Below are 8,794 nucleotides of genomic sequence, written 5' to 3' on the forward strand. Positions count from 1 at the left end.
CTAAGGCATTCTGGAACGAAACAAAGACACTTATGGATTAACCTTTGACTCATGAGAGTAGTGAACAAAATACATACCTAAATAGTTAGAAGAATTGGAATAAGTGTAAATCGTAGTAAATTACTCAATTATCAAATATATTATAAGGTTAAACAATTAAAAAAAAATATATATATATAACTAAAGTCTTAAATCAATGAAGCAAATAAATAAAACACATATTTGAATTACACCTTTATTTACAATTGAAAAATAAGAAATTGTTAATGTCATATTAATATGCTTTACAATTGTCAAGGAACATAATCTATTATTTAAAGTCAATAATACTGAAACAATCTTTCTTATATACAGTTTTGTTACATCATAAACATTTTGTGTTATCCGTAATTTATTTATTTAATATTGATGTGACGATCGAATTTTATTTAAATATAATGACAAGTGATTTAGTAATTCAGAAAATGACTTTCGACTCGCTAACCTTTAAAATATGTTAAACGAAATTCATATTTTCCAATATAATTCTACTGAATTTATAAAGATATCCTATAATTTATTAACATATTTATCACGTAAAAACTATTTATGCATATATGTAGGTAATAAGAGAAGTGAATATGTTTTGTAGCTTTGGTGATAAAGATATCTAGAAAAGAGGACCACATGAAATTCATGGTCCAGGATAGTTTCCTACTTTTTTCCCAATGACACATAGTGTGTACGATTTTAATGTCATGATAATGATATTTATTATAATATCATACTCTTTCAAAAGTCAATTTCTAAATTAATCGTATAAATTAACCTACTAAAACTCGTTTTTTGTCAAGGGATTGAAGATTATATGCCATGCATAGGTCGAAACAATCTTTCTAATTATTTGTTTAAATTAAATAAGGTTTTGACTTTAGTATTAAAATTTTGATAATTTGGTGGAGATAATATCTCCGAGATATACATTACACCACGTGACTTTGAAATAAAGGAGAGACAATGATGCATTGAAGAATAAAATAAATTGTGCATATTGACTACGAACTTGCCATTTTATTTTTTCCGAAATATCAAATATGTTATTAAACCCACCGATGAGGCTGTTCAGTGAATAGGGTGTCCAATCAGATATTTATAGAACTCTTTGATAATTCCATACAATTAATTAATGAAATATAATTACATAGTTGGAAAGAATTGGTGAACAACCGACTTATTTTTGAGCCTTTTTTCTGTTCGGAGGAAAGGTTGTGTGATACAATAAAATAGAACGTTGGAATTTGTACAAGTTGTAATTTATTTGTCTAAGATTGATTTATTTAATAACAACAAATTAGTCTTTCTATAGAATATATAGTTGATGATTAATGATAAATTAAAATTACTTATAATGTATTAATGAGTAATTTAACTGAGGGCATTTGAACTTTACAATTTTCCAAAGCCATTTATAATATTCCACAAAAAAAGTAAAATTACATTAATTATATATGGAGCATTCATGGGATAATATTCAATTTTTGTGTGATCATCATACCAAGAACACTAAATCTTTCACATAAAATACTTCCGTCTCATTTAATTGTCTCAACTTGTACAGTTTACTTATACAAGTTACAACTTGTACTCAACATCTCAGGGAAGGATTATATATTTTTTTGGGTGGCGGGGGTAGGGGCCATATTTTTTTTACGAAAAGGATAATTTTTCCTTGCTCAAGAAAAAAATACCTTGATTTGGGCAGGAGGGCCACAGTCTCCCCACTAAGGACCGTCCCTGCATATATAAAAAACTTAATACATTTTCATAGTCTACTAGTGTTGGGTCGGTCTGGACTGAATGAACCGGACTATTCATCGGTCTAAATTGAGTGAGTCGATGGACCGTGGTCTGGACCGATATAAATTAGAAATTGAAAACATATTAAGTAACACACCTTTTTAAAAATTATATATATTAATTATGATAACTCATTTCGTTACTATTTCCAAGTAGGGCATTACTGCCAGCATTAGTCATTACTGTGTCTCCCCAGACCAGTTGTATAATTTTAAAAGCTTCTTTCTTTTGTGTTCTACGTCTTCAGTCTGCAGACCGGTGCAGGACCGAGTCACGTCACAAGAGTTTTATTATTGGTTCATGTTTTTAGACCAACCGTGTGAGTCGATCACATGATCGACTCAGACAAATAATGGACCGACCCAACACTACTAGCTACTACATCCATGTTTGTTAAGAGCTTAAATTTTAAACAAGATATTTCTCAACTTGTTTCTTTCTTTTTAGTTATATCTCAGCAAATTCAAGTTTCAACTCGCAGGGGAGACCGTACAAGGTTCTACATGTTATTTATATGTCCATAAAATTTACATAATAATACCTATTATTAGCTATCTGGAAATCATGTCTCTTGCCATTTAATCTGACAAGATGACTGATGTCACACATAACATATCGTCATCTTATTATGATCTGCGGATTGTTTTTTGGATGCAGTTTGCGATAATGATAAACGAAAAACTGGCCTTTGAATTGAGCCAAATGATTTAGTCTATCAATATTCAATTTAATTTTTATCAAGAATAGGGATGATGACTAATGTTCTTTATCATACCTATATATCTAGACCGGTCTTCCCTAATCTCCTCGAAATTACGAGTACTCTACAATTGTTTATATTTCTTTTGTATTTATTCGTCAGATTAATTCTGAGTCTATCGTGGTTAGTGATGTGCCTTTGGATGTTTCGTCGATCGTAAACGTTGAATCGAGGTGAGTAATGAGTACCCAACCAGAATCGAATAAAATAAATGCTCCTCCTATTGATGATTGATGGGTTTTGGATTAGGCAAATAATTCATGGGTTGATTTTTATTTAAAGATTGTCTCTGTATGTCTGGGCTATTTTTCAAATTTCATTTTAATGTTGTTATTCTTCAGGTCTCTTGAACGGGATGAAGCCCCACGGATGAGTGAAACGGAATAGGAAATCGGGATGGAGATAATTCTCGTGAAAAGGTTATCTAAAGGAACTCCTTTGAAACGCAGTGAGTTCGTTAATTTTGAATAGAGTTGACATAAAGAATAAAATAGAGGTGACAAGGATGTTCACTTGGCCACTTATCTTTGTTAGGTAGACATAGAATTCATATTCTGATTTTGAAATGTTTTAGGCGTCTATTTTAGATGATCTATTAGTAGATGATGTATTAAAATCAACCTAGCAAATATTATGGGTGTTTTGGCGAATGCTTTTCGCTGGGTATTCAAACTTTTGCATACATACCTCGTCACCTCTCTATTTTTTTCCCTCTATGACAGGGGTCGCGTAACTTTTTTTTAGCATTACTCCAAAAGAACTTGATGATGTAATATTAATTTCCCCGAAGTAGTGAAGGGGTGTCCGCAGAATAATATATATACGAGGTATGTTCAAAAGATAAGGTGGCTTAACAAATTTCGTGGGCAAGCTTCATTTTGTAGCACGATATATATATTTATTTTTTTGCGTGTTTTTTGCAATGTCCATTGGGACGATTGGGCTTTGATTTCGATATCAAAACCTTATATCCATGATTCGTCACCAGTTATGACCCTTTTGAACAAATAAGGATCATCATTGATGTCTTTCAACAGCTCATGGGAGAATTCTTTTGTTCAATATTAAGCAGTTTCGGATCAAACTTCGTTGACACTTTTTGTATGACACAATCCAACGGATATGTTTATATCCTCAGTAACTTCTCTGATAGTAATTTTCTTCATTGCTTCAACGTTTTCATCTTTTTGTTGACGTGCTGGGTCTCTAGAGCGAGGCTCGAAATCTTCCCTGCCACCTCGGAAGAGTTTGTACAACTTGTAAACATTTATTTTTTTGCTCAGAGCAGTTTTACCGTATGCCACTGTCAACATTTAAAGTGTTTTGGAGCGCTTAATTTCATTTTTTTTACACAATCTTTGATCTATGTATTTTCAATAGCATAAAATCGCCAAACACGCAAAATACATTACCTGTTATGCCTCTCACAAACCAAATAAACTTATGATTTAGCTGAAATAGTAAATATATGTTCATGGGGAGTCTACTAACATAAAAAAATCGAGCATAAAAAATGTACATTAACCGCTAAATTTGAAAAATCACTACTTTTTGAACACACCTCCTATAAATATATATATATATATATTTTTTTTGGGGGGGGTATTGTAGGGTCTTGGTTTTCTGAACTTGTTTATTTAAATTAAATTTTTTATTCCACAGCATAACTTAATTTGATTGAATGACCTTATTTTAAAAATACATCCTATAAAACAAAAAATTCTGCCATGTTTTCTCAAGATATGTTTTTCTTTTTGACATAAATAATTTTTCAATGCCCTCCATCTCCTCCTCGGACGCCCCTGTAGTGACATGATGTTTATTTCATTACACCAGGAAGTATAATTCCTTCTTCATGGAGATAACTTCCATTCGCATTAACCCCAAACTTTTCAAAATTACCACATTTGGTGTAATATACCCCGACCACTGCTCATTGTGAATCAACTTCATATTTACATTTTTCTTTGAAAGTTTTTTATATTTTGTGTACCATTGATTTCTATTAGATATAATGAAACTAAATTGTAACAAAGCAAAGATTTCATGGCGCTGAAATCTTATAACTTAAAGTTTGTCTAATAATGTTAATCTTTTATTCCCTAGGAGTTAATGTTCATAGTTCACTAATTACAGATACTGCCCGTATATTGTTTACTTTTTATGATTACATATCGATATTTTATATGCAGCTCATCCATTTATGTTCATATTTATTTTTGAAAATATCTGTTTGAAACTTAAAGTAGTATGCTCTATGGTTCCCTGAGAGATCTGCAATAAATTATAGTCTAGCCCTGGTACATATAAAGTATTTCTTAAGCGACATTTTGTCTCGATTCCATCAACTATCATGATTAATATCACATTACTACATCATTGAGCTTCCATTTTGGAGCCATCGCCCTGGCTTACCCAGCATTTTTCTTTAAATGGTAATGAGTGTTCAAAATCTTCTTCATAGTTTGCCATATGCCATGTTTCCCCATAGTCTACAATCCATATTCCTTCGGGCTTGATCCCACATCCTATATTGAAACTATGGCGGACATAGTTATTACCAAATTCTTAATTCCCTCCACCTCACGTTGAATTAACTGATTCCTTAGCTTTGACAACTTTAGCCAGATTTTTCTACCAGTTTTTCTTAATATGCCTTAGTCTTTCGACATTCAAAGCATTTAGTACCGTTTTTCTTTTTTCTACGAGACATTGCAAACCTTTTCCTTCAGGCTCTGCAGATTTCTTCAATTTTAGCTCCTCGTTTCTTAATCGTTCAATGACAATATCCCATTCTGGAACTCTTTAATGGGGTTACAATGCAGTAACCATAACATTGTAACTCTTCGGAAGGCTTGCTAATAGGTTACCTTATCTTCGACTTCTAATATACTTCCAACCATAGGCCAATTAATCGAAGATTTCAGTCATCACTTTGATGTGTTCTTGAACATATTTGCAATTGAATAATTTTCTTCTTAATTTTATTTTATTTGCCCATGTTTTCCGTTGAATTTTTTTAAGGGCTTTCCAAATCTGCTTCGGATCTACTGGATCTGTAATGAGGTATTAATAGCATAATAATAATTGCTAGTGTCTTATCCTTTCGGACTTTATATTTCAAGTATTCCTCAGCAGTAGAGTCTTCCTCATTTTCGTTCTCAATCGACCAGAGATTTTCTTTCATCAGAGCCATTCGACATTAAATCTTCCATGTTGGATAATTTGAGCCAGTCACTGGTATTACAAGAGTTTTCTCGGATAACATCTTCCTAAATATATCTCCATTCAAACACGGAAACGTCAAAGATACGCTTCTAAAGCCACTACATCTGCTAGTATATCAAGTGAAAATGGAACCATCATTCAACCAGAGCAAGCTTTTGTCCTAGTGGACTGTGTCATTGATTTCAATGACTGTTGCTCAAATGGTCAATTAAATACTTCCGAGTAACATCCATTAAAAAATGAAACTGAAGACTTACTTTAATTTTTCTACCTGTTAGAATTATCTCTAAAATTCATTCCAATCTTCTTCTTTTTTGTCAATGTTATAAAGGATCTGTTCTTCGTATCATTAGAACTTCAAAGTAACCTCATGCTAATCCAAGATATTATGACAGAAAATAAAACCCGAAAATTTGTCGCGAAAATATTTTCACTAGTTAATAGTAATAGTTATTCTCTATGACGTCACTATTAAAAAGCGTGTTGGAAGTCAAACATAAGTCTGAAAAGCGTAATGGTATAACCTTGTATTTCTATTAATCTTGATTAATACTAACTACGTCATTGGAGTCGCTGAAGTTTCATCCTAATTCATAACCTCTTTCAAAGAGACAAGATCCTTAAGTTAAAAGTCGGAGGGGTGTGACTCGAACGTTCTAGCTATCATACATTATTTTCTTAGTACGTAATGCATTTTTCATTTACAACGAGTGTTGTGTCGGTCCTTATTTAGGACAGAGGGCTGTGGTCCAGTCAGTACGGTCCCATCTAGTCCAGTCCCACCTGTGTGATCTTAAAGAAGCTAATCCCTTGTGACGCCAATGATGGCTTTTTTCCTGTTTTAATTATTCATTTATATAATAGAATGAATTATTTAACTAATTAACATTATAATATGTTCGTATTAAATTGTAATATAATGAAAAAAATTATACTTTCTGCAAGATATATGCAATTATCTTATTACATAATTCATATATATTATTTATCTTAACAAACCATCGTATTTTTTATGAAACATTTCAAGGACTGGTTCCAGGGTAAACAGTCCTATGGACCGATCCCGAGGACAGAGAATCTTAAGGACCGGTCCCTCGGATTGAAAGTACTAAGGACCTATAGGACCGATCATTATACTGGACTGGACCAAATAAATATTTATTTATTTGGTGTTGTCCACTTTGTCTTAGTACAGGTCCTATGTGTCATTAGGACCGTCTATCCTTGGGACTTGTCCTTAAGACCGTTGGTCCTTGGGACTGGTCCTTAACTGTCGTTAAGTTAAATAACTTGTAATTATTTATTAATTCAAGCTAATTGCAAATACATTGTTAATTTTAATTATAGGTTCCACAGATTTATGGATTATTTATAAATCTGTCAACTGCTTCTGTTCTAATGGTACTGAAATCGATTTATTATAAAACAATGGACAGTAATAACTTACTAATTAAATATAAGACGCGAAATAATAACAACAGACGTATGTATAGTTTAAGCTCTATATTTAGATTGAATGGAATAATTCAAAGAACAGAAAAAACCTCCTTTTCGGAGGGTAAAACAATCACCGGTTTGCTGATTATATTGATATGCAAAAGACTCAGATTTTAACAAGTTCCAATGATCCTCTTGCCTGTTTCGCTTTAATGTCTGACCCCTTACATGCCACGCATGATTTCTTTTGTAACACAGATACATTTTCGACGCTGTAGCAACGCCATTACTTCCCGATTGGTCGAGCAATCTAGGATGGCTTGTCTGCCCGTTACATCCTCTGCACACCATTGTCCTGCATTCCTGAGAGCTGATAATGCCCTGTCAGAGAGTACTCTCCTACCCGTCTTGCTAAAGCCTTGTGAAAACAACGCAACAAGTGGTTAGTAACGGCATTTCGAGCATCTCTCTTTCTTTGGAATAAGAGTCGTCCTACCTTTAACAAAGTCTACTGGCGACCAATCTGTTTCCGTTAACACACTTAAAACATCTCTCATTTTGTAAGGACACACTGTCTGCAGCTCTTCTAGCAGAACCCCGTCAGGTCCTGCCGATGAAGGATTCCCCTCCAATGCGGCATGGATCTCCTTGCAGTAACTCTTGACCAGCCCGACCTGGAAGGTAAAGCGGTTCCATTGTCCTCAACAGACGTGGCTGTGAAGAAATCTTCCCACCATTTCCTTTCCGAGGTACTTGCACCTAACAGTTTTACCAATGGGACTGGGATTTTCTCTGTCTATAAGTGGAATATTGCTATAAACAATTACTTTTGCATGAGTCATATCTAGAAAATATGTAGGACTTATTCAGATTCAAATTTTACTAGCCGTCCCCCAAATAAATTCAATGCTAATTCAAGCTAAACCAGAACACTCCATGATCACCTCTTCTAAGACCATATTGAAGAGGTACTTACTAAGTGGGTCCCGCTGCAATATGCCAGAATTTATTTTAGTAGCCCTCAACAGAGTTGTTGCGTTCATTAAACCTACTGAATATAAGAAACGATCCCCTACGGGATCTTTCTCTTTCTTAGAAAGTCTAGCCAGCCCTAGGATTTCTTAGCGAGTTGATATTCCTCCGACAGGGAGTACACTTGCTAAAGCCTTATGAAAACAACGCAACATATGGTTAGTCACGGTGATCGGACGAAAGTCCGATGCGGTTCCGAGCATCCTCCTTCTTTGGAATAAGAGTCGTCTTACCCTTAACAAAGTCAACCGGCAAACAATCTGTTTCCGTTAACACACTTAAAACATCTCTCATTTTGTATCGACACACTGTCTGCAGCTCCTCCAACAGAACCTCGACAGGTCCCAAATTCATTATATAATGAAAATATTACTGCTTTTTTATTAGTTGTTTTTTTACTACCCCCCTTAAGGAGGCTATCCTCCACTTTAAGAATGGGTGAAAAGGGTCGCAAACCTTTAGTTGTTTTTAGCTTTTATATTCTCTTATACAAATTCATTT

At 33.7% G+C, this 8,794-nt stretch overlaps 1 long non-coding RNA gene across 1 annotated transcript; it reads left to right on the forward strand.

Annotated features, from left to right (window-relative positions):
• The first annotated feature begins 2,105 nt into the window (after positions 1-2,105).
• On the forward strand, positions 2,106-3,079 carry LOC121125223 (uncharacterized). Its single transcript, XR_005866581.2, has 2 exons — positions 2,106-2,769; positions 2,938-3,079. It is a non-coding gene; the product is annotated as an uncharacterized lncRNA (long non-coding RNA).
• Positions 3,080-8,794: the final 5,715 nt, after the last annotated feature.

This window comes from Lepeophtheirus salmonis, chromosome 10 (assembly GCF_016086655.4).
Source record: "Lepeophtheirus salmonis chromosome 10, UVic_Lsal_1.4, whole genome shotgun sequence".
Lineage (NCBI taxonomy): Eukaryota > Metazoa > Arthropoda > Copepoda > Siphonostomatoida > Caligidae > Lepeophtheirus > Lepeophtheirus salmonis.